At 52.3% G+C, this 27,848-nt stretch overlaps 1 protein-coding gene across 7 annotated transcripts in view; it reads left to right on the plus strand.

Annotated features, from left to right (window-relative positions):
* The first annotated feature begins 1,124 nt into the window (after nt 1–1,124).
* PDGFRA (platelet derived growth factor receptor alpha) overlaps nt 1,125–27,848 on the plus strand; it is a 61,257-nt gene continuing 34,533 nt past the window's right edge. For 4 of the 7 annotated variants that reach the window (XM_078862999.1, XM_078862995.1, XM_078863000.1 and 1 more), the window contains exons 1-2: nt 11,048–11,255; nt 12,256–12,633. The gene's annotated coding sequence lies outside the window, so the exon portion shown is untranslated. Of the gene's footprint in view, nt 1,192–11,047; nt 11,256–12,255; nt 12,634–27,848 lie in introns of those variants that run through there. The other 3 variants (XM_078863001.1, XM_078862998.1, XM_078862996.1) reach the window with 2 other exon arrangements.

Below are 27,848 nucleotides of genomic sequence, written 5' to 3' on the forward strand. Positions count from 1 at the left end.
CCCCACCACCACCCACCCTCCCCACCACCACCACCACCCACCACCACCCACCACCACCACCACCACCACCCACCACCACCACCCACCACCACCACCACCCACCCTCCCCACCACCACCACCACCCACCACCACCACCACCCACCACCACCACCATCACCACCACCACCCACCACCACCACCCACCACCACCCCCACCACCACCACCACCACCCACCACCACCCACCACCACCACCACCCACCACCACCACCACCCACCCTCCCCACCACCACCACCACCCACCACCACCACCACCACCCACCACCACCACCACCCACCCTCCCCACCACCACCACCACCCACCACCACCACCATCACCACCACCACCACCCACCCTCCCCACCACCACCACCCACCACCACCACCACCACCCACCACCCCCACCACCACCCACCACCACCACCACCCACCACCACCACCACCCACCCTCCCCACCACCACCACCACCCACCCACCACCACCACCCACCACCACCACCACCCACCACCACCACCACCACCCACCACCACCACCACCCACCACCACCACCACCCACCCTCCCCACCACCACCACCACCCACCCACCACCACCCACCCACCACCACCACCACCACCCACCACCACCACCATCACCACCACCACCACCCACCCACCACCACCACCACCCACCACCACCACCACCCACCCTCCCCACCACCCACCACCACCACCCACCCACCACCACCACCCACCACCACCACCCACCCACCACCACCACCACCACCCACCACCACCACCCACCCTCCCCACCACCACCACCACCACCCACCCACCACCACCACCACCCACCACCACCACCACCACCCACCACCACCATCAGCACCACCACCCACCACCACCACCCCCACCACCACCACCACCACCCACCACCACCCACCACCACCCACCCTCCCCACCACCACCACCACCCACCACCACCCACCACCACCACCATCACCACCACCACCCACCACCACCACCCCCACCACCACCACCCACCACCACCCACCACCACCACCACCCACCACCACCCACCCTCCCCACCCACACGGTGCGTCCGATGATCGCAGCAAGGTTTGAGTACGCGACGCAACTGCAGTGGCGAGTTGGACCGACTCACCTGTGCCGTCGTGACCGCAGGACGCATGGCTACAGGTGATAAGCGCACGAACACCATCCACCCCCCACAGGACACCCCCCACAGACACCCACGACAGGACACACGGCACAGCGTGCTGTGATGATCAGCGCACGAACACCATCCACCGCTTACGGCCGTGAGCGCCATCACTGCCATCACACCAAACACGGCCACACACTATCGCCTCCAAGAACATCACCACCACCACCACCACCACAGTTACAACCACCATACGAGCAGCACCACCACCACCACCACGCTCACAATGCCAACGTCAACTACGACCGTCGGCATGATCTCGATGGTAATCACCACAGCCACTACGCACACACATCACACCCGATGATCGCACGCACACGCATCCGCACCACCGCCGCCACATTGACACCATCACGCCTTGCCGTCATGGCAAACCTACACCAGCAACAGACAACGCTCCCCTTGTAGCCTTAACAGGCTGCTGGGGCAAGTGCTGTTCGCGAGGAACATCTAAGGATACACCAAAGACAAATACAAGATCGCCCGTATAACCTTAACAGGCTGCTGGGGCAAGTGCTGTTCGCGAGTAGCAGCGCCTATGAGGCTACACCAAAGACACATATCCCCCGTATAGCCTCTAGCAGACAGCTGGGGCAAGTACTGTTAGTAGCACCTACAAAGCTTCCCCGCTCGCAGAGGTACCACCCCCAACTTCAAGACACTCGCTACAAATGTCTCCACCACCTCCTCCTCCCATCGTCACCCTCCACCCTCCCCCATCCTCTCCTACTAACACGCCGACAAATCCCCCAACCCCCATCAGCCACCACCACCACCCCAACCCCAACCCCCATCACCACCACCACCACCCCAACCCCCATCACCACCGCCACCACCACCACTGCCCCACCTCCCATCACGCCCACCTGTCTCCCGCGTCGCGCCGAGAGGTAAATTGATTTCTGATCTCCAGACGCGCTCCCACCCTCCCTCTCCTTTCACCGAGGGCTTAACGCGCGTCCCCAATAATAAGTGACTCAAGTGAGTCGACTCTATAGGCAAACGTGACCGCGCGTAATCCGATCCACGTGGCGATGGGGGGTAATGGGGGGGGGGTGGAGTAGGGGAGCGGTCTCTTCCTCTCGCTGCTCGCCGTGCCTTGCCGCGTGTTCGTCTTGCGGCAAAAACACGCAGGTAGACGCGATCTGCGAGTGACGATAAACACGGTGCGTGCCTGGGACGGCAGCCTCCTGCGTGGCCTCGTCTCTTTCCGGCAGCGGTGTCGGAGGACGCGGGGCTCGGGGCGAACGGTTGTATTAATTGGAGAAATTTTTTTGGAGGTATTAAAAATGATGACGAATTAGAATAGGGGATGTTGGTTTTTTTACCCTTTCTGGCAATAAAATCGGAGGTATGAAGATGTTCATACGGCGAATAGATATCGAGTCTGCCTGAACTGGTGGCAAAACATTCAAGCAAACACGCTCTGATAATTATTATGATTAATAATTATTAATAATTATTATTATTAATAATTATTAATAATTATTATTATTTATATTAATAATTATTATTATTTATATACCCATTGTCTTTAATTCGCCAACACCAGAGACAGCTGCCTTCTTCCTGGCCACGTCTCACCACCAGCGTCAGATCAGAGAGCGCCGAATGTCGAACAGGACAGAGGCGATGACCACTCATAGCTTGGTTCGAGCAGTTTGTATCTATGGACAGGGAAGGATTAAGATTGTGTAGGTCCCTGGGCTGCACGTACCGTGAAGCCCACGGTAATATTTTGAAAAGGAAAACAAAGTGAAAGAAAAATTAAATGTATTTTTATACAAGGCTAACAACAAATTAAAATTCAGCATTCACAAACGAAATCACTTTTCACTTCAATCTCTGGAGGCCCCTGGGCTGCATAGCCCCTAAAGCCCCACGCCTTAATCCGGCCCTGTCTATGGGATACATTTTTGCCAGTATCAAAGTACAGGCACGTGTGGTTAATGCAGGCTTGATTTCTCGCAAAAGGTATTAATTCGAAGCTGAGTCGACCTAGGGGAGGCCCAGAACCGGTTCAGATAATCGTCACCGGTGTTGGCCATGAGCGGGACTTCAACTGAAGCAGCTGGGTTCGTAGCGCAACGAAGCGCTACCCGCTTCATTTACACGCACACACACACAAAGATAAAGATCCCCCGTATAGCCTTTACAGACTGTAGGGGCAAGTGCTGTTAGCGAGCACCTATGAAGGCCGCAACGGTACACGATGGGGTGGGTAGCCAGCACCACACCCGACCGCCTTTGTCTCCCTAGTGGTGATGTTTACACACCGCACCAGGTACTCATTTGAGGCTGAGTCGACCTAGGGGAGGCCGGGGACCGGTTCAGTTAATCGTCACTGGTGTTGGCCGTGAGCGGGAATCGAACTCGGGTCGCTGGGTTCATAGCGCAGCGCGCTAACCGCTACACTACCGCTCCCCACACACACGCACACACACACGCACACACACACGCACACACACACGCACACACACACGCACACACACACGCACACACACACGCACACACACACGCATCGAAAGACACAGAGACAAACAGACTCGCCCACAGTTAGACTCAAGGCACGCACAGAGACAGAAAGAGAAACACACAGGGCAGACCCAACCCCACACACAGAGAGATAAACACTCTCCCACACACACACAGAGGCACACACACACACACGTGCATACATAAACACACGCGATTAAACAGTCCAAGCGGGCAGTCTTAGCCCTGGGGCCGTCCATATGGATCGAACAGGAAGGGTGAGGGTCAGAACACTGGGTTGCCTAAGTGCCCCGAAGCGTGTTTCCCTAATGCAGCAGCTGCAGCAGCAGCAGCTAAACACCGCCCTGCCGGCCCCAGCAGCAGCGGTGACAGTAACAACAGACTGGACACTGGTGGCGAGATGTTAACTACCTCGCCTGGTATACAGGAGGCCTTGGGTTCGATCCAGACCCCTGACGCCTGCTGGATATTTGGAGCTTGTGTGTCTCTCTCTCATCATCATCACGGTGGCTAGGAGATGTCAACTACCTCGCCTGGTGTACAGGAGGCCTTGGGTTCGATCCAGACCCCTGACAATGCATGGCTGCTGTATATTTGGAGTTTGCGTGTCTCTCTCTATAATCATCATCACGGTGGCTAGGAGATGTTAACTACCTCGCCTGGTATACAGGAGGCCTTGGGTTCGATCCAGACCCCTGACGATGCATGGCTGCTGTATATTTGGAGTTTGCGTGTCTCTCTCTATCATCATCACGGTGGCTAGGAGATGTTAACTACATCGCCTGGTGTACAGGAGGCCGTGGGTTCGATCCCGACCCTGACGCCTGCTGTGTATTTGGAGTTTGTGTGTCTCTCTCTCTCATCATCATCACGGTGGCTAGGAGATGTTAACTACCTCGCTGGGTATACAGGAGGTTGTGGGTTCGATCCAGACCCCTGACGATGCATGGCTGCTGTATATTTGGAGTTTGCGTGTCTCTCTCTATCATCATCATCATCACGGTGGCTAGGAGATGTTAACTACCTCGCCTGGTGTACAGGAGATAGTGGGTTCGATCTCTACCCTGACGCTGCCTGTATATTTGGAGTTTGCGTGGTTCTCTCTCTTCCCGTGGTCGCGTGGATTTTCACTCCGGTTTTTTCTCTACATTGAGAAACATCATCACGCATTTAGAGTATTTGGCTGCTGTACATTCCTACGTGACGAGCCACTTCGGTGAGCTATCATTTGTGGCCAGGTAGCTTCTGAAAAAGAGCTGTGGAGCTCAGTGGAGGCCTTAGCTGGTGAAATACAAATTGTTTCGTCTTAGTTTAAAACAGCCCACTCGATAACGGACAAACTCGTTACGTAAATCAAATCACGCTCAACACAACTTCGGGCCTGTTTATTTATTAACGTGTGGACAGGACTACATTAGTTAATGATGGATCAGAAACAGACTCAGAATCTGTGTTTATCCTGCAAGAATCCGATGAGCCATGAAGCTCTTAAATTTCGATTTAAAGCTTTCGTGACTGCAGGGATTCATCTTCTTGGTTCTTTCGGTAAAGCCACGTAGAAGGGAAATGATAAAATAATAAAAATTTTACATTATCAAATAATTCTCACGACGTTTCGGCCACAACGCAAGCAGCCGTCCTCAGGTGAAGAACAGGTCTGTCGCTGTCTTCCCCTTTCTTCACCTGAGGATGGCTGCTTGCGTTGTGGCCGAAACGTCGTGAGAATTATTTTTTATGTTACATTTTTATTATTTTATTATTTCCCTTCTACGTGACTTTACCGAAAGCCCTGTTCTTCACCTGAGGACGGCTGCTTGCGTTGTGGCCGAAACGTCGTGAGAATTATTTTTTATGTTAAATGTTAATTATTTTATTATTTCCCTTCTACGTGACGACTTTACCGAAAGAACTATGAAGCTATTGTTCACGGAAGTCCACTAGAGACGGCTCAGCGAGTTACAACAACAAACACGACCGCAAAGTCGCTACAAATGAATGCAAAACACAGGAATTAAGTGTACAAGATAGGCCGGCAAGACAGCTGTTTAACGCGTAGCCTTTCGCGAACAATAGTATCCATCATAGAGGTTTTGTTTTGGGTTAGATCGCGTAAATACAAATGTGTCGTCGAGACCGCCACCACCCGATACGACGGTTGTTTCATACAAATAAATGTCTCTCTCTCTCTCTCTGCACGTGAACTCGTTTTCAAGGGACTTTGTTAACCCACAGCCAATCAGTCGCCTCCTGAGAGTGCATATGTCCATCAAGATTGATTCAATACACACAACGTCGGTGGCCTCTTTCGATGCGCGGTTCCACTTGTCTCATCGGACGAGTCCGGCTTGCTTGGCAAAATAATATTCTTGATTTGACGATTTTTGCCGCGATCGAAGCCCCCATTTCAAAGTGCCCGTATTGTTTTAGTAATAATAACAACACACGTGCACACGTCTCGTTCGTTGTGCTTACCCAGCACCTCCGATTAGCACGGTTGGTTACGTACGGTGCTAAGGAAGTCCAACGTACATACACACAACACGGGGCCGTTCTTTGCCAGTATCAAAGTAACACATTCCTCCTGCGGAGGGAGCTGGTAGGAACGTTGGGTTGCTCGGTCAATGGCCAGGGTCAACGTCGGCGTGGTGTATTCCACAAATATGCCCGACTGTGAGGGCGGGCACAAGCCGGCGTGAGTAGGTTAAACGTTGAGTTTTATAAGGACACCACGGGGTGACCAGCCCCTCCCCACCCAGCCCCACCCCTCCGACCCCCCACCGAGCCCCTACCCACCCTCCCCACCCAGCCCCTCCCCACCCTCCCCTCCTCACCCAGCCCCTCCCTCCCCACCCAGCCCCTTCCTGCACGACGGACGGACGGACACAATAATCCCCTGTGGGCTGGTGAAACCAGTGGGTTCCTACCAGTAATAGGCGCCACCAATGCAGACGTGCCTCCTTGCAAAAAGGTGTCTGCTTGGTGTTGGAACATCTCAACGCCTCTTGCATTGCCAGTAAGGGTTACAACCTATCCTTATAGAGGCACGCACGCGCTACTCCATGTTAACTCGAACGAAAGGGATGCAACGAGCCGCGTGCTGCAAACGAACACGGCGCGTGCTGCAAGCGAGGCGACAGTGTTCCCTGGAGACCCATATCTCCTCGGCAGTATTTGTTTAACAAGCCTCGCTCCTGCTGATGAGATCCAGGAGCCGGTGACCGGCCCCACGGTCTGTTTAAACGAAGGCTCTTCGATGGCAACTATAGTATTGATCTGCGGAGCCAACGGTCTGATGGACTTAACGCAGCAGGCTTTGTTACGTGATGTACGTGGGTATGCCGAGGCGGAGATGGGAGTTCTGCTTTCGTTTGCTTCTACGAGAAGTTGGTAACCCGTAACGGAAACCCATACTGCCGCCTGGTTAAATAAAGGTGTGTGGATACATACATATGTGTGTGTGTCGTGTAGCGGTTAGCGCTACGAACCCGGCGACCCGGGTTCGTATTCCCGCTCACGGCCAACACCACAGTGGCGATTATTTGAACCGGTCCTGGGCCTCCCCTAGGTCGACTCAGCCTCAAATGAGTGGCCCGGTGCGGTGTGTAAGCATCGCCACCGGGGAGACAAAGGCGGCCGGGCGTGGTGCTGGCCACCCACCCCCTCGTGTGCCGTTCCGGCCCTCATATGTGCTTCTCGCTAACAGCACTTGCCCCCACAGTCTATTACAGGCTATGCGGGGCATCTTTGTCTTTGTGGGGAGTGGTGGCGTAGCGGTTTGTGCGCTACGCTACCTACCCAGCTAGACGACTTAAACTATTACTAAACAAACATGTTTTATCAGGTCAGGCCCGCTAGGCTACACAGCTAATTTCTTCGGAAGCGACCTGCCAGTTACGAGTACTGAACAATCTATGCCGTGCCGGCCTCTATAGGTGCTGCTCGCTAACAGCACTTGCCTGTTGCAAGCAATGAAGTCTGCGTGAACCACACACAGTATGCTTGTGTGGTGAACATGCTCACAACAAACATGATCTGATATCACTCTGTAACATGTAACAAGAACATTGTTCCTGGGTAGTAAGTGTTATTTCATCATTTCTTACGGCTCAAAAGTGCAGAAAGTGGCTGTTATTCCCCACAAAATTTCCTTTTGTGACCAGGACCTTGATATTTTGAAATGTGCATATTTTCAATGAGAAAAAGTGGTCTGCATATGTGTTATTCCTTCACGTTAATTCCTGGTCACAAAAGCAAAGTTTGTGGGGAATGAAAGCCATTTTATATACTTTTTAGGCGTAAGTAATTCAAAAAATAACACTTACTACCCAGGAACAAAAATCGTGTTACATAGTGTAATAAATAACATTATCTTTGGAACTGATTGGCCGATCAATCAGTTTCACAGACAATGCATCAAATCCTCAGAGCATGTTTGTTTGCATGTTCACCACAATAACTCTGTGTGTGTGTGGCTAATGCACTAACTTGCTTCCTTGCGAAAGGAATACAATTTTGGCGTTTGGACATCTCGACAGCCGTTTCATTGCCAGAAAGGGTCAAACTAATTCTCGTGTTTTTTTTCATCTCTCTAATACTCTGATTCTGGCCAACAAACAAAAAAGGTGGCGCCTTGTGAGTGTTTGTTTTTTTGTTGTTTTTTTATCCGCGACCACATCAGCCAGACAGCAGCCCACGTCTCAACGGACTACGACGAGAAGAAGATGATGATGATGATGGTGATCAGGCGTTGAGAGCTTTGGTGAAGGGGTTGAATAGGAGGCGCGCTTGGGAATTCGAACCCAAGTTAAATCGATGCTCGCTAACACATCAGCTTTTCCAACAACAGACAATGTTTTTTGGTAAAGCGATTTGTTTAACTTTCCTATACTTTGCACTGATATCGTTGTTTTTGTATTGTTTGTTGTTGGAACGTTCTTACCCGCCTCTACTGGATAATCTGTGGGGGGGAGGAGAACTTTATAGCTCATCGGATTCCTCCCAGTATAATTAAATATTTCAGATGATTCTGATAACCGGCCACGGCGAGATTCCATCTGCAGTGCGTGGTGTGTGCTGTGTGTGTGGTGTGTGTAGTGGTGTGTGTGTGGTGTGTGTGTGGTGTTGTGTGTGTGTGTTGTGTGTGTGGCGGTGTGTGTGTGTGGTGTTTGTGTGTGGTGTGTGTGTGGGGTGTGTGTGTGGTGTGTGTGTGGTGTGTGTGTGGTGTGTGTGGTGTGTGTGTGTGTGGTATTGTGTGTGTGGTGTGTGTGTGTGTGTGGCGGTGTGCTGTGTGTGTGGTGTTTGTGTGTGGTGTGTGTGTGGTGTGTGTGTGTGGTGTTGTGTGTGTGGTATGTGCTGTGTGTGGTGTGTGTGGTGTGTGTGTGTGTGTGTGGTGTTTGTGTGTGTGTGTGTTGTGTGTGTGTGGTGGTGTGTGTGTGCTGTGTGTGTGGTGTGTGCTGTGTGTGGTGTGTGTGTGTGGTGTTTGTGTGTGATGTGTGTGTGTGGTGTGTGTGGTGTGTGTGTGTGGTGTTGTGTGTGTGGAATGTGCTGTGTGTGGTGTGTGTGTGGTGTGTGTGTGTGTGGTGTTTGTGTGTGTGTGTTGTGTGTGTGTGGTGGTGTGTGTGTGTGTGGCGGTGTGTGTGTGTTTGGTGTGTGTGGTGTGTGTGTGGGGTGTGTGTGTGTGGTGTGTGTGTGTGTGTGGTGTGTGTGGTGTGTGTGTGCTGTGTGTGTGTGCTGTGTGTGTTGTGTGTGTGGCGGTGTATGTGTGTGGTGTGTGTGGTGTGTGTGGTGGTGTGAGTGGTGGTGTGTGTGTGGTGTGTGTGGTGTTTGTGTGGCGGTGTGTGTGTGTGTGGTGTTTGTGTGTGTGTGTGTGTGTGTGTGTGTTGTGCGTGTGTGTGTGGTGTGTGTGTGTCGGTGTGTGTGTGTGTGCTGCGCATGTGTTCATCCACGTGTTTATTTGCAGACGGTGACTGTGGAGGGTAGTGGGGGCCCCGTGGGGGAGGGGTCGTGGGGGGGGGGTCGTGGGGGGGGGTCGTGGGGGAGGGGTCGTGGGGGACGAGGCAGGGAAGCAGATTTGTACTTTAAGGAGAAGGAGGAGGAGGGGTGAGACGTTCGAGTTGAGTAGGCGGAGTTGCATTCATTATTTGGAGGGGTAGGGGCACCCTCAGTGGGATGGGGTAGGGGCAATCTGAGTGGGATGGGCTAGGAGGATTCTGAGTGGGATGGGCTAGGAGGATTCTGAGTGGGGTGGGGTAGGAAGATTCTGAGTGGGGTGGGCTAGGAGGATTCTGAGTGGGGTGGGGTAGGAGGATTCTGAGTGGGGTGGGGTGGGGTAGGGGCAATCTGAGTGGGGTGGGGTAGGAGGATTCTGAGTAGGATGGGGTAGGGGCAATCTGAGTGGGATGGGCTAGAAGGACTTGGGGAGTGGCTGATGCTGGTGTGGGGTTGGGGTCTCACATGTGGCAGTGTTGGGGGCGTGAACCGGCACGAAGATGTGTGGGGGTGGGCTGCACGCACCGCACGTGTGAGTGTGTACATGGTGAGTGTGTACGTGGTGAGTGGTGTACGTGGTGAGTGTGTACGTGGTGAGTGTGTACGTGGTGAGTGTGTACGTGGTGTGTGGTGTACGTGGTGAGTGTGTACGTGGTGAGTGTGTACGTGGTGAGTGTGTACGTGGTGTGTGGTGTACGTGGTGAGTGAGTGTGGGGAGTGTGTGTGGGGAGCGGTGGTGTAGCGGTTAGCGCGCAACGCTACGAACCAGGCTCACCCGAGTTCGATTCCCGCTCACGGCCAACACCGGCGACGATTAATTGAGCCGGTCCCGGGCACCCCCTAGGTCGACTCAACCTCAAATGACTACCTGGTGCGGTGCGTAAAAACGTCGCCACTGGGGGAGACAAAGGCGGCCGGGCGTGGTGTCGGCCACTCGCCCGCCTCGTGTGTGCCGCCGTGCCGGCCTTCACAGCCGCTCGCTCACAGCACTTGTACCCAGCGGTCTGCTGCAGGACACACGGAGATACATCGGCGGCGTCTTTGCAGATTGCTCCAATCCCCTCTAGTGAGCCACTTGGCGAGGGAAGTTGAAGGGGCGCTGCGGGGGGAGAAGGAGGAGGGGGGGGGAGGGACTCTTATTTTGAAACGGAGGTTCGCGCTCCCACCCACCCGCTCGCCTTCATTTCCCGAAATGTTTTACGCAAACCAGATGATTGGTTTTGTGCGTTGTCGGGAGTAAGAGGTGGGGGGGGGGAATCGCTCTCTCTCTCTCTCTCCCTCCCTCCTTCTCGCTCCTCCTCCTCCCTCCTCAAGCTCACCCCCCCCTCCTCCTCTCTCTCTCGACTCGCGTCGTGCGAACGGCGAGATGGATTCAATTACTGGCTGAGCCCCGGGAGCTTTCACGTGGAGCGGTGGCTCGGAGCGAGACCGCGCTGCGCCGTCGCCTTAGGAGCGCGACACGCGAAGAGAAGCAGGAGAGACACGGGAAGAGACACGCGGAGCAAGAGAGACACGGGAAGAGACACGCGGAGCGGGAGAGACACGCGCACCAAAGGTAATAACGGTGCGTGCATCGCACGAGACTATTCGCGACGTTTTTTTTTATGTTTCCGAACTTGTTGTAGTAGGACTTTTGGAGCTGCTGGGGGGGGAGGGGATATTTATCTGCGATGAAAAAGGGCCCTTGCACGGAACGTCATCTGCAGCGCGATGAGGATAAATGTTTGTTTCTTTAACGCCAGTGTTATCGATGAATGTGGGAGAGTTTTGTTGTTGTTGTTGTTGTTGTAGTCGTTGGGTTTTACCCTGTAAGATTAACGGTGCCGATGCATTGTATGTTAACACATCGGAACGCACACACACACACACGTGTAAGTGCTGTGTCCATATGTGCTCGTGTGTGTGAGAACCCATTTAAACCAACGCGAAGGCGAGAGATTACGTCCACCCAAATCAGCAATTAGTTCGGGAGGATAACAGTCGTCAATCAAAAAAAAAATTAATAACGAACCAGGCAGCCCAATCATTCTCAGCGCCAATACACACACGGAAATCCCGGCGTTAATGATCGAGTTCAACTCCGGACCGTGACTCATCAATGAGGAGCTATTCAAACACAGCAGCGGCAGTGGCAGCAAGGCGCGATTGAAGATTAATTCCAATGGGCGGAAATCCATTCGATCCAACAATAGGGTGATCTGAGACCCACCGCGTTAGTCTGTCGTCAGTGTGGCCGACGCTCGATTGAGTTTGACGCGTGACCGCGGGCTCACCAAAACGTGCTCACACATCATCAGTAGCAGCAGCAGCAGCAACACGCGCAGCCACTGAGTTGGGAAGAGAGAGAGGGGGGTGTGCTTGGCATAGCGAGACGAGGAGGAGGAGGAGGCACGGAACGAGCCTGACGCTGTTTCTCTCTCTCTGCGTCTAAGTGCAGCGAGTCTCGCGTAAGAGCGAGACTCCTACGCGGGAGTGGAGCGTCGGCTGAAACATCCCTCGCGTCTCACGGCTTGTGATGCTCATGCCCCCCTTTGTCTCTCCCTCTCCACCTTCAGCTGTGCCCGAGGCGTCCGTCTTCTCCCCTCCCGGAGCTCGGCTCGGTTGGTAGCCGTCCAAGTTGGTTTGGGGTGGCGGGCGGGAGCGTGTCGACGCTTCGCGGTGCAAAATTCGAGAACGGTTTTGAAGATTTTCCCGACAATCTCGGATCTGGGATTTTGGGTTCAGGGTTGTGAAGGCGCTCTGAATACTTCTTTATAAATACGGTGGTGTGTGGGGGGGGAGAGAGTTTGAAACAATCTCAAGAAGCAGCGGAAGACGTGGCGAAGAGCCGTTTTTGCGAAGATCACGACACTTTTTTGTGTTCGTTCTTCTTGGAGTTGTCCGTCGCGACCGAACGAGGGGGTACGACACTGCCGACGCTTCGTGCGCCTAAGGTGAGTCGTTTGTCGCCTCCCAAGAAGCATCGCCACACGCTTGTTCGCCACACGCGCGCCTGTCGGGCGGCGATGCAATGATCCATCGACGGTATTCGATCGACATCGCCGCACTCACGACCACTGCGCCTGCTTGTCCGGTTTCACGTTGAACTTATTTCGCACCGTACGGTGCCAACCGCGCTCATCGGAGGTGCGGTGTTAAGTTTATGGGCAGTTTTGAGTCTATGGGCAGTGTTGAGTATATGGACAGTTTTGAGTCTTTGGGTAGTGTTGAGTCTATGGGCAGTGTTGAGTCTATGGGCAGTGTTGAGTCCATGGGCAGTGCTGAGTCTATGGGTAGTGTTGAGTCTATGGGTAGTGTTGAGTCCATGGGCGGTGTTGAGTCTATGGGTAGTGTTGAGTCTATGGGTAGTGTTGAGTCTATGGGAAGTGTTGAGTCTATGGGCAGTGTTGAGTCTATGGGTAGTGTTGAGTCCATGGGCAGTGTTGAGTCTATGGGCGGTGTTGAGTCTATGGGTAGTGTTGAGTCTATGGGTAGTGTTGAGTCTATGGGAAGTGTTGAGTCTATGGGCAGTGTTGAGTCTATGGGTAGTGTTGAGTCCATGGGCAGTGTTGAGTCTATGGGTAGTGTTGAGTCCATGGGCAGTGTTGAGTCTATGGGCAGTGTTGAGTCTATGGGCAGTGTTGAGTCTATGGGCAGTGTTAAGTCTATGGGCAGTGTTAGTCTATGGGCAGTGTTAAGTCTATGGGCAGTGTTGAGTCTATGGGCAGTGTTAAGTCTATGGGCAGTGTTGAGTCTATGGGCAGTGTTAAGTCTATGGGCAGTGTTGAGCCTATGGGCAGTGTTAAGTCTATGGGCAGTGTTAAGTCTATGGGCAGTGTTGAGTCTATGGGCAGTGTTAGTCTATGGGCAGTGTTGAGTCTATGGGCAGTGTTAAGTCTATGGGCAGTGTTGAGCCTATGGGCAGTGTTGAGTCTATGGGCAGTGTTGAGCCTATGGGCAGTGTTGAGTCTATGGGTAGTGTTGAGTCCATGGGCAGGATTTATATTGAACTTCTTTCGCACCGTACGTAGCCAACCGTGCTAATTGGAGGTGCTGGTCTCTCTCTGCGCTCTCTAACGAATAATGAATATAAAAATAATTAATATTGCTTTTGAAAATGCACCAATCCATTTCTGTCTTCGCGCCTAGCCTAAGCCGTGTCGTTTGACCATACTTCACCACGCTGGTGCGCGCGCGGGTTAGCGAAACAGAGGGGTGATGCCAGCATCGGGTCAGATGAGACGGTGCCACTGATGATGGCCGTGGGCCACGAATCGAACTTAGCGCTTCCAGGTTCGTAGGACAGCGCGCGAAACCCACGACTTAAATGGGAATTGAAAAGCCATAGTTTCGTTTTTTTTCATATTTTGATATTATGAGGTTGAAACGTTTCAGTAAATAAAGCCCCGTGACCCTGGGAGCGATGATCGATTCACGCGTCTAAACTTTGGCGTTGTACAGTCTATACGTTTGAGATACAGTCCGTGATATTGCAACAATGTGTTTTAACAAAGAAATGCAAGACCCGCGCGTACAAAGAACGAGTCTGCAGACTCAGTTGGGACTTTCCTGTATAACGAAAAAAGGACATAATGGGTCATCAACGTTAACCGTCGCTATATAAAAAATAATCATTAGAGTTCCAGACTTAAACCGTCGCTTTGTTTTAAAACTTTAGCGGGCGGTGCCGCGTGGTGCGTGCGTCCTGGCAGTGGATGCGATGCCTCTCGAAACATACAAAACGCGCGGCTACCCCTGACCGCCGGGCAGTTTCATAACGATTCAGTGTCGAAAAACGGGGCTCTGTGGTGCGCCCCACGCTACTGATCCCCGCGGAACCCCGAGTTCGATTCCCTGGCCAGGTCTCTTAACATCGGTTGCGAGTGAATTGTGAGCCGGTCACCCCCCCCCCAACTCCACCAACCTTGAGCAGCTCGCAGGGAAGTATGACCCAGCAACTTTCCATTGACCGATACGGGGCTGGAAGGCCTTTTATTCAGCAGTCGATTGAGAATGGAGGGATGCCCTAATTGTTTTTTTCATGAATCGATTACTCGAATGATAAGTTAGACGTTGATAAAAAAAAATTCCATCGATGATATTTGTTTGACCCAAACTTAAACAAGTTTTGTTGGGTAGTAGGATCGGCCCCAGGAGACTTTATAAGTCTCGGGGGAAGGCACTGAGTTCTTCTCTAGCGCGCACTACTTTCTGGATCACTCCGCGGTGCGTACGAAGTGTGTGAATTTAATAGACGCGATTCGAGGCTACGTATATGTGTATGTTTTTTTCTACTGGTCACGATAAGGAGAGGGAATTCGTTTAGGAGGACCGGCGACTTGAGTTCGATTCCCGATCACGGCTCATAACGCGTCAGTGGCGAGTGATGTCAGAACCGGTCCAAGCCACACTGACCAGCGTGGTGAAGTATGGTCAAACAACGGCATGGGTGAGACCTTCACCCAGAAGTGGTTTAACAATCGGGCTGTGCATCGAAAAATATCTCATCGGTCATGGGCAATCGACTGCTGGATGAAGGCCTCCCCGAACCTCTCACGATACTGGATGTCTGTGGAAAAAAGCTTTCTAGTTCATCGGATTCATCCTCCTGTATAAACACATTTTCTGATTCTGTAATAATCCGTCGAACACCTGGACACGAACTGTAATGTTCGTCGCTCCATCTCCGTACTCCGTTTCCTTCCCGACTAGATATCATAACTTTTATTTTATTTTTAAAACACTACGTTTGGACGTAGAATTACGTTTCGTTAACGTTTTCTTTAACCGAATCTCAATTGGCTCGCGCGCTTGTGGCCGGAGTGGGGTTGTAAAGGACGGTGACACTTTCTGTGGATCTTTCGATGAAGTTACGTAGATAGAAAAAAATTAAGTAAAATAAAAACTACTACGTTTCGATCACAACACAAGCGATCGTCATCGGGAGGATCAGGAGGATGACGATCGCTTCTGTTGTGAACGAAACGTGGTAGTTTTACATTTTTATTGACTTTCGTTCTTACCATCCACGTGACTTTACCGAAAGATCCACAGAATATGATTTCCTGCAGTCACGGGGGTGACGACGTCATCTTGAAACAAATCCACGGTCCTCGTTGACCGGTCGAGACTCGTTGAGCCCGGGCACATTTCATTTTCCCTCGCGACGTGTTGTTTATGTGTACACTACACACTACACTACACACTACACTACACACTCCACTACACACTACACTACACACACATAGTTGTATGTGTACACTACACTCTACACTACACACTACACTGCACACTACACTACACACACATAGTTGTATGTGTACACTACACACTACACTACACACTACACACATAATTGTATGTGTACACTACACACTACACTACACACTACACTACACACTCCACTACACACATATAATTGTATGCATACACTACACACTACACTACACTACACACACATATAATTGTATGCATACACTACACACTACACTACACACTACACTACACACTACACTACACACTACACTACACACATATAATTGTATGCGTACACTACACACTACACTACACTACACACTACACTATACACTACACTACACACACATCAATAGTTTATGGTCACAGTACGAGCTGTGTTGAAGCAAGTGAATATTTCCGATTTGATTATTGAATCTGTGTGTGACATCTGTTCCTGCGCAGTTAGCCCCAAAATCTCTACGGGTTGAACACTTCGTATGAACGTGTACTGCCCGTACGTGTATATGTATGTACGTGTACTGCCCCTACGTGTATATGTATGTACGTGTACTGCCCGTACGTGTATATGTATGTACGTGTACTGCATGCACGTGTAGACGTATGCATGTACGTGCCAGTACTGTCTACGCGAATGTGGAGGAGCGGTGGCACAGCGGTTAGCGCACCGCGCTACGATCCCGACGAGCTGGCGTTCCAATTCTCGGCCAACATCAGCGACGAAAATTGCGAACCGGTCTTGGACCTCGCCTAGGTCGACTCAGCCTTAAAACATCGGCACCGAGGAGACAGTTTTTGGGGGGCCAGGCGCTGTGCTGGCCGCATCACAAGAGCTCGCGAACGACACTTGCCCCCTAAAGTCTGCGTCGGCTACACGGGGGACCTTTGTCTCTGGCTGCTCTCGTGGCAAGGGAGGTGGCGCGTTGATGATTCTGCGCTCACGGTGCCACTCCCGGTGACCTGGGTTCGACCTCCGTGCACGTAATTCTAGATTTTAAGCTTTCGTGACTGCAAGGATTCATATTCTTAGGTTTTTAAATCCTTTATATTAAGTTCACTTGCGCGCTTGTTTGCTTGCTTGCTTGTTTACGACCGTGCAAATCTTTCGGTCGTTTTTTAACCCACTTCCCGTCATCCAATCGAGCTGACATTTTGCACACAGACTCGTTGTGCGTGACAATTAATGTTCGTGAAAAAAATTTTCCCAAAATTTTACACTTTTAGGACAAAAATATTATATTTAATTACCAATTGCTTAATGGTGCCATGCAATCATCTGACCCATAGGTGGCAGCCATCTCAAGCCAGAGGACGAGAGGACTCTAGCCGCCACGCATATAAAGGATTTATAGTGAAAAACTTTGTTTTTACGGGTTATACTTGTTTACTCGGTAAAGTCACGTAGGTAAAAAATAAAAATCTATAAAAGTAAAATAAAAATAAAATAAAAATCACGACGTTTCGGAGGCAACACAAGCTTCCGTCTTCAGGTGGAACCGTCACAGCACGATTGCTGTATCAAGTGAGTTAAATTCCAAGAAACAGTATTTGTATATATACTGGTTGAGGGTGGGAGGAGCCAAGGTAGGCCCTGAATATTTTTTTTGTGAGGTTCGGTGCGGCTGAAGCACGCTGTTAGGAATGAGCCTTTGTTGTGTAAACTAGTTGCGGATGATGTAAAGGTGCGTGTCAAAGGGACTGAGCCTTTTTGTTATGTAGAGATGATGCGGCTCCGTGCACGTAGCCACCAGATCGAGAGGAATCGTCCCTGAGCCTCAACTCGCCCAATGGCATCATTCGGTGGGAGGCAGAGACGACTTTCTGGCCGAAATCGACGACGTTCGCTCACGTTACGCTTCCCAATTGCCACGTGTGCTCGCGCGCAATGGAAAACTCGCCACACCGCCCCCTCGTGTGTTTCGTCGGCCTTGATGGGAGCTCGCTAACGGCAGTTGCCCTTGCAGCCGAGGCGACTGCACGGAGCCGGTGTGAGTCTGTGCCCGTGCGTGTAGAAGCATGTCTTTTACACTATGAGATCTCTTTTACCAGTGGCAAAATATAATGGTAGGTTTTTACCCTTTTAACTGGTACATATTATTATCCTTATCAGAGTTGCTTCTTTTTGTTTGCTTTATTGACTACTTGTGTTGTGGTCATTGCAAACATGATGCCTTGAATAAAGGTGTCAGTTTTGTACCAGTTAAAAGGGTAAAAACCTACCATTAAAGCATGTCTTTGTTTGGATGTATAAATCTGTCTGTAAGTCTCTGGGTAGATGTAATTCGACGTGTGTCTGTGTACGCGTGTCTGTGCGTGTGTCTGTGTGTTCCTGCGCGTCTGTCTGTGTGTAAGTCTGCGTGTGTGTCTGTACGTAAGTCTGCGCGTGTGTCTGCGCGTGTGTCTGTACGTAAGTCTGTGCGTGTGTCTGCGCGTGTGTCTGTACGTAAGTCTGCGTGTATGTCTACGTAAGTCTGCGAGTTTGTCTGTACGTAAGTATGTGCGTGTGTCTGCGTGTGTGTCTGTACGTAAGTCTGCGTGTGTGTCTGTACGTAAGTCTGCGCGTGTGTGTCTGTACGTAAGTCTGCGCGTGTGTCTGTACGTAAGTCTGCGCGCGTATGTCTGTACGTAAGTCTGTGCGTGTGTCTGCGAGTGTGTCTGTACGTAAGTCTGCGAGTGTGTCTGTACGTAAGTCTGCGCGTGTGTGTCTGTACGTAAGTCTGTGCGTGTGTGTCTGTACGTAAGTCTGTGCGTGTGTCTGCGAGTGTGTCTGTACGTAAGTCTGCGTGTGTGTCTGCCCATATGCCTGTCTGCTCTGCACGTGTCAGTCACGTTAGCAGAAGGCGCCTGCCGGATTTTAATTGCGAATGAGGCGCGTCGCGGGGGGGGGGGCGAGTTGGGGGTGGTTGAAGAGGTTGAGGGGGATGGGGGGATGAGGGGGATGAGGGTTAGCGCCGCTGGGGGTCGTGGGAGGCTCTGCTAGCGGCTAGGAGCCATGGGTGTGTGTCTGTATGTCCCCGCGTGTGTCCGTGTGTGTGCGTGTCGTTACGGCATTCACAGGTGCTACTAGCTAACGGCACTTGCCCCCAACTGTCTGTTAAGGCTACACGGGGAATATTTGTCTGTGTGTGCGTGTCCTCCTTGACTGTGTGTGTGTGTTTGTTTTTGTTGTGTGTGTGTGTGTGTCCCTGTGTGTGCGTGTGTGTGCGTCCACGTGTGTGTCTAATGCGAACATCTGGCGAGGTACTGCTATTTAATAACAACGGTGTCGTCAGCTCCTCGGGCGAGCCCACACAATCACAGACATGCAGGCTGATGCCCGCAATGCCGAGGCGCGTGTGTAGATGTGAGAGAGCGAATGTCCGTGTGTGTGTATGGTTGTGTGTGTGCATGAGTGTGGGGGGGGGCGGTGGTGTAGCGGTTAGCGCACTGCGCTACGAACCTGCCGTTCTGGGTTCGATTCAGATAATTATAGTGACGATTATCTGAACTGGTCCTGGGCCTCCCCTGGGCCGACTCAGCCTCAAATGAGTACCTGGTGCGGTGTGTAAACATTGCCACTGGGGAGACAAAGGCGGCCGGGCATGGTGCTGGCCACCCACCCCCTTTCATAGGTGCTCGCTAACAGCACTTGCCCCTACAGTATGTTAAGGCTGTACTGACCGCTACACTACCGCTCGCTACACACACACATCCAAACAACAACAACCGCCATTCGCCACTAAGTGGCGGTGACGTCACCACGACGCTTGTGCCAGGTTAGGTGTACGTTGAAGCCACGTGAAGTGTCGAACGCCCGCTGGCAGGAGGTAACGGGGCAGACCCAGGTGCCGCGGGTCGACTGGCTGAGATGACTGAGATGACTGGCTGATGCACCACCTGTGCCCCCTACTGTGCCACGTACACACACACTCACGCACACACACACTCACTCACGCACACACACACTCACGCACACACACACTCACGCACACACACACTCACTCACGCACACACACACTCACGCACACACACACACTCACGCACACACTCACACACACTCACGCACACACACACACACGCACTCACGCACACACGCACGCACACACACACTCACGCACACACACACTCACGCACACACACGCACACGCACTCACGCACACACGCACGCACACACACACTCACGCACACACACACACACGCACTCACGCACACACGCACGCACACACACACTCACGCACACACACGCACTCACGCACACACGCACGCACACACTCACACACACTCACGCACACACACTCACGCACACGCGCACGCACACACTCACGCACACACGCGCACGCACACACTCACGCACACACGCGCACATACGCACACACGCACACTCACGCACACACGCACACACGCACTCACGCACACGCGCACACACGCACACACGCGCACACACGCACACTCACGCACACTCACGCACACTCACGCACACTCACGCACACGCGCACACGCGCACACACGCGCACACACACACTCACGCACACACGCACTCACGCACTCACGCACTCACGCACACGCGCACACACGCACACTCACGCACACTCACGCACACTCACGCACACACTCACGCACACACTCACACACACTCACGCACACACACACTCACGCACACGCACACTCACGCACACTCACGCACACACTCACGCACACACTCACACACACTCACGCACACGCACACTCACGCACACTCACGCACACACGCACGCACACACACACGCACACACGCACTCACGCACACGCGCACACACGCGCACATACGCACACACGCACACTCACGCACACACGCACACACACACATGCACGCGCGCGCGCACGTGCGTAGAGGGGCTGTGGGGAGGGGGGCTGAGTGGAGGGAGCGAGTCAGGGAGGGAGGGAGGGAGCGGCGTCCCTTCAGCGTCCCACTCGCGTCAGCCCCGAGGGGAGCGCTTCCCTCCCCTCCCCTCCCTCGCTCTCTCGCTCTCCCCACGCCTCCTCCAACTCACTTTGACTCTCGCACGGCGCATTTCATTAAAGGCACACGAGGGACACCACACACAGACCCATCGCCCACCTGTTTGTGATAGAGTTTCGTTGTTGCTTTTATGATGATGATTGTTATTATGCTATTATTGCGCGGGAGTGGTGGTGCAGCGGTTAGCGCGCTGCGCTATCCACGTGACTTTGCCGAAAGACCCAAGGGATATGAATTCCTGCAGTCACGAAAGCTTTAAGTCAACATTTACACCAACCCCTCTCGCGGCCATGATCGCCTTCATAGGTGATCGCTAACAGCACTTGCCACAACGTCACGTGTAGGCTACACGGGCAACCCTTGTATTTGTCTTTCGTTGTATAGATTGTTCAGTACTAGTAACTGCCAGGTCGCTTCTGAAACAAATCGCTGTTTAGCTCAGTGGGCCTCAGCTGATGAACATGTTTGTTTAGTAATAGTTTAAGTCGTGTCGCTGGGTTGGTAGCGTAGCGCACTAACCGCTACGCCACCGCTCCCCACAAAGACAAAGATGCCCCGTATAGCCTGCATTAGACTGTGAGGGCAAGTGCTGTTAGCGAGAAGCACAAATGAGGGCCGGAACGGCACACGAGGGGGTGGGTGGCCAGCACCACGCCCGGCCGCCTTTGTCTCCCCGGTGGCGATGTTTACACACCGCACCAGGTACTCATTTGAGGTTGAGTTGACCTAGGGGAGGACCATGACCGGTTCAGATGATCGTCACTGGTGTGGGCCGTGAGCGGGAATCGAACTCGGGTAGCAAGGTTCGTAGCGCAGCGCGCTGACCACTACACTACCGCTTCCACACACACACAGACACACACACACACACGCACACACACGCATACACGCATACACACACACGCACGCACATACACACACACGCACACATGTATACACACACACACGCACACACACGCATACACACGCACACACGCACACACACATACACACACACGCACACACGCACACACACGCATACACACGCATACACACGCACACACACGCACACATACACACACGCACACACACACGCATACACACGCACACACACGCACACACACACACATACGCATACACACGCATACACACGCACACACACGCAAAGACCCTCTCGGACAAACTCACGGACACTAACACCGAGCGCAGGAACGTCGTCGTCGTCGTAGTCGTCGTCAAAAGTCCTGGGCCAGATGACAAATCAATGCCCGGCTGATGGAGCTGTCGGGGAGGAGAGGAGGGAGAAATTAGCACGAGGCTAGGACCCCCCCTCCCCCCCCCCGGCCTTAAATGGGTTCCAGATGCGAGGGCTGCAGTGGCGGAAATGCTTGCTCTGGCCAGAAAAAAAATGGAAAAAAACACATCTCAACTTTAAAAATATATATTTATAGAGAACACAGAAGCGTGGCTTTGCCTGCTGCAGCAGCAGCAGCGATGTGGAGCTCCTCCAGAGTACAGACTTTGTGGGAAGAAGTTTTATCGCGCGTAAAGTTTGCGAAGAGTCGATTCGCGCAGAAGTGTTGTTTGCGCCGATGTGTGTAAGCAAGCGTGAAGTTTCATCGGTCCGAGGTTTGAGATGCGGGGGGGTTGTGGTGCTGGTGTGGGGAGCGGTGGTGCAGCGGTTAGAGCTGAAATGTCATAGCGATAGAGTTGTCTCCGCTTTGCAAGGCCGTAATTATAATATATATTGGGGGGGACATCTCCCCCCCCCAATATTCAAATATGCTGAAAATGCCCCCCCCCCGAATATTTTTCTATAAACAATATAAAAAATTGCTATGCTATGGAAATAAAATAACAATTTGCTAAACCTTGGCCACAATATCTGGACATGTCTTCATATAACAATGCATAGATTTTTGTATATATGATTGTGGTTATGGTTGTACTTTATTAATCCCTAATCTCTGCCATTACATACAACGAAACAAAAAAAGGTCAAAAAGAAAAAACAGAGCAATGTAATACAATACACCATTAGACATTATTGTAAAAAATAAAATAAAAAGTCCATCCTGTGTGTTAGTGAATTTTTTAATATTTTAGGCAGGAAATTCGTTTTCAAATTTAGATTTTTTTTTCTGGGGGGGGACCCCCAGACCCTCTGGAAGATTTGCCCCCCCCCCCCCCCCCCAATGTTGACTCCATGGCTACGGCCTTGCCTCTTTGTACAGTCACCGGAATAAATCTGAAAATCAACAATGATATTATTTTAGCACCAACTCTTCCCCCCCGCACCCCTCCGGCCAAACCCCTCCAAAATTACTTGGTGACGGATGCTGATTGGTGTCACTCGCATGGTCTGGGGTCACCCTCTGCGCTCTGAGACTCGTGCTGAACGCTGAACGCTGCCGCACTACTCACAAACTCGCCATCGGCGGACCGAGTAGTCCGCCTCCTGCCGCGTGTGACGTTCGAGCCAGTGGGCAGCGAATTTCGCTCCGAGCGCCGCCTCTGAGGTTAACATTTTCAGAGTTTACACTATGGGAACCTCATTTGCCAGTAAAAATATGATAATTGGTTTTTTACCCTTCTATCTGGCAACGAAACTGACACCTTTTTACAAGGAGTCACGTTTGCATAGACCGCAATACCTGCAGTCATAATACAAACAAAAAACATAACTCTGATAATGTGCACTGTCCTTGAAGTTGATTGGTCCACACCCGAGACAGCTTTCCTTAGAGCCTAGTCTCACATGGGTTGGACCAGATGACGCCAAAAGGCGCACTAATCAACTTCAAGGACAGTGCACATTATCAGAGTTATGTCTTTGTTTGCATTATGACTGCAGGTATTGTGGTCTATGTAAACATGACTCCTTGTAAAAAGGTGTCAGTTTTGTTGCCAGATAGAAGGGTAAAAAACCAATTATCATTTTCAGAGTTCATCCCCTGACCAGGACGCAGTAGCGTGTGGTGAGAGTGTGTAATTGGCGTGTGTGTGTGTGAATGTGTGTTTGTGAGTGTGTGTGTGTGGGGAATGTGTGTGTGTGTGTGGAGATCATCTGAACCGGTTTTGGGCCTCCCCTAAGTCGACTTAGCCTCAAATGAGTACCTGGTGCTGTGTGTAAGTAAACATCGCCATCGAGGAGATGTTGGGCACCCACCCCCTCGTGTGCCACAGCGCCGGCCTTCATAGGTGCTGCTCGCTAACAGCACTTGCCCCAACAGTGGGTTCAGGCTATACGGGGGATCTTTGTGTCTCTGTTTCGTGTGAATGTGGTGAGAAGCTATGGCGTAGCTGTTAGCTGAGTACAGTGTCACATTTGCAAGTCAATGATTTCATGCGCACATACATCCGTCAGCCAATTAACCCATCAAATACTTCATTGACTTAATGTGGATATTAATTCTAGAATGGAAGCTTTCGTGACTGACTGCAAGGAATTCATACTCTTAGATTTTTTCGGTAAAGTAGCGTAGGTAAAAAATTTCAAATAAATAATCAAATAATCTAAATAATAATCGAAATAAATTAATAAATCACGTCCACCTGATGACGGAGACTTGTGTTACCTCCGAAACGTCGTGATTTATTATTTTATTTCTATTATTATGTATATTATTTTATTCTTTATTTTTACCTACGTGACTTTACCGAAAAAACCTAAGAGTGTTAATGTGGATATGTCAAATCGGATCATCAACGCACGCGATTGCGTTTTCTCTATAGGCAAAATCAAATGATCATCGTTGGCATTGTTACTGCGGCCCAATACTATCGAGCGATCCTTTATTTAAACTTAAGCAAGCGAAAACTCGGGACCGCTATCGACTGCTCGATGTGACTGGTGAGTTAATCCTTCGACAAAACGGGGGGGGGGTGGTGGGGGGCTCGGGGGGAGGAGGCCCCCCTATTCCCAGGCAAATAGGCAATGCTTGTGTAGAAAGCTCCATAAATATATGGGAGCGTGCGTGTGGCCAAGGCAGCTGCCTCTCGCTGATGAGACACAACAAGCACGCGTGGTCGGTATTTACGGCCAACCTAATTTAAGCGACTTGTGTTTGTTTATTAGTGTTTGTGTGTGTGCGCGTGTGTCTGTGCGTGTGGCCTCGACGTGCACATAGCCTGGCACGAGCGCCGTGGTGACGCCACCGCCACTTAGGGGCGAATGTAGTCTGCTGTTGTTATTGTTGTTGTGTGTGTGTGCGATGTGTGGAGCGGTGGTGGAGCGGTTAGCCCGCTCACGGCCGTCAACACCCAGTGACAATTATCTGAACAGGTCATGGGCTTCCCCAAGGTTGACTCAGCCTCAAATGAGCACCTGGTGCGGTGTGTAAACATCGCCACTGGGGGGGAGACAAAGGCGGATTATAAGACGCACCCACCCCAACGTTTGTTTTTTAAACCACAGGGGAGGGAAGTGAGGTGGGGGAGGGGGGTGTGTGGGGGGGAGGTGGGTGGATTTGTGGGTGGGTGGTGTAAATTGCATCTTATAATCCGAAGAAAATGACAAGCGGGCAATTGAACATTGTTTGATCCAATCTTGATTTGAAGCTTTCGTGACTGCAGGAATCCATACTCGTTGGTTCTTTCGGTAAAGGTCACGTAGGTAGAAAATTAAATAAATCACAAATTTATTTAAAATAAATCACAAATTTATTTTATTACCCACGTGACTTTACCGAACGAACCAAAGAGTATTGTTTGGGCCTCCGTCCGTGTGTGTGTGTGGTTTTTTTTTGTCCGGGGAGCTGTTTGCGAAGCTCACGCGCGCTGTGAACGCCACCATCCCCCGGTGTCATCACGACCCGCGCGCGTTGTCGCTTCAGACGCGCGCACGTGCCCGTTGCTGGAGCCCAGGTGCAACAGCACAACACCACGCCCGGCCGCCTTTGTCTCTCCCCCCCCACCCCCCCCCCCCCCGCCGCCACCCCCTGTGCTGATGATATGTACACGGCGTGCGAAGTTGACCTTTCGAGGCAGACACGGACGACCCTTGTTTATGGCAGGCACGTGTCGAGTGATTCGGATGACCATCGCCACCGATGCTGCCCTGGCCGGGAATCGAACCCGGGTGGCCGGGTTCTATTGCGCCACTAATTTCCCGTCGTTATTATTGTGAGAATATGTTACACTTCAGGGTCGTTGGCAAGTCCATAATAGAGGTTGTTGGGTTAGATCGCCTTCTAACCCCCCCCCCCCCAAAAAAAACCCCTCTTGTGCATAATATTGGTCGCGAAAGCCTACGTGTTTAAACTTGTTTACAAGTGTTTAAACAAATGCCTCGCCGAGTCTCGAGGCTCGTGCTCAGGAGGGTCCTGCATCGCGATGTTTGGCCGATGCCATTCGCGAACTTTCGTGTGCGAGGAGGAGGAGGCTGGATAGCCCCCGGTGAGAGAGAGAGAGAGCCCCCATCGCGCACACGAGAGGGATGCACTCACGGCTCTGCACAGATAGATTGACCAATCCGTTGCCGAACTAACACATCCTTTGGCCACCTCCTCCACTACCCCGGCATCCTGGTGCGGGGGGCGTGGACGCGAGAACGTACCGGTACGGTACAACAACGTGGCTTTTTTATTCACTCCACTACTCTCTGCTCTCCTTCACATTGCTGCCTGTAGCAACTGTCTGTCGTGCCCGGTGGCCGCCTCGCCACGCACTGAACCAGGCTCCAAAAATACCCTGCTGAGCTTCTTGATATCCGTTGAGTTGGTGGGGTAGAATTCACGGTGCCTCGGGTCAAAGGGCAAATCCGCGCAGAATCTTCATCGGGGGGCACGGCTGGGGGCTGCGTCTTCAATCAGTGCTCATAGTGGCCGCGGTCCTCCCCTAGGTCGACTCAGCCTTCAGTGGGTTACTTGGTGCGGTGTCTAACAACACATCGGCACTGGGGAGACAAAGGCGGCCGGGCATTGCCCTGAACCGCACCATCCGCTCGCGCGCCTTGCGGGCCTTCATTACGAGGTGCCCGCTAACAGCTCTTGGGGGGTGGGGGGTGAATCTCTTTGTCAGTATTCACATTAAAAAAAAACACGGTCCTGGATTGGGTCCATATGCTCACAAATTGGTCGTGTTCACCACCACCACCGCCGCCGCCACCACCACCACAGCCCTGGGACAGATTGAGTGGCGTGGAGACATCGGCTCGCGCCGAGGCCATAAAGGCGCGTTTTGGAGGGTGGGCGATAGAAGGGGGTTGTTTTTGTTCTGTGACTGGCATCTGCACCCCTTAGCCCCCTCCAGCCCCTCCCCTCTGCACCCCCCCCCATCGACCCCCCACGACCCCATGCCCCGCCCCCCCCGCCTTCATCCCATCACCCACCTGCTTGTTCTCCACCCCACCCCGCCCCGCCCCCAGCGTCACTTCATAGTCTGTCGAGGTGCTGGAACGTAGCGGGGTTGGTTTGGGCAGAACCACAAGCACGCCCGACCGCCTTTGTCTCCCCAGCGCCGATGTTCACAGGCCCACGGGACCGGTTCGGATCCCCCCTTGTTCACAAACAAAGATCCCCCGTGTAGCCTTTAACAGACTGTTGGGGCAAGTGCTGTTAGCAAGCACCGATGAAAGTCGGAAGGGTACACGCGGGGGTGGGTGGACAGCACACCGCCCGACCGCCTTTGTCTCTCCAGTAGCGATGCTTGCTCAGGTACCCATTTGAGGCCGAGTCGACCTAAGGGACGCCCAGGACCGGTTCAGATGATCGTCGCTGGCGTTGACCGCGAGCGAGAATCGAACTCGGGTCGCCGGTTTCGTAGCGCGACGCGCTAAACCGCTACACCACCGCTCCCCACAGACACACACACACAGACGCGCACAGACACGCACGCAGACACGCGACTTTCAAGAATTCTGTGGGGTCACACTCTATGACCTCTCTCAAACTCACAAGAGCGCCTCCTCGGATAAGGCTGAGAACGCAGAGCGCTAGTACCAGATATCGCATCGTT

Source organism: Lampetra fluviatilis, chromosome 15 (assembly GCF_964198595.1).
Source record: "Lampetra fluviatilis chromosome 15, kcLamFluv1.1, whole genome shotgun sequence".
NCBI classification, from domain to species: domain Eukaryota; kingdom Metazoa; phylum Chordata; class Hyperoartia; order Petromyzontiformes; family Petromyzontidae; genus Lampetra; species Lampetra fluviatilis.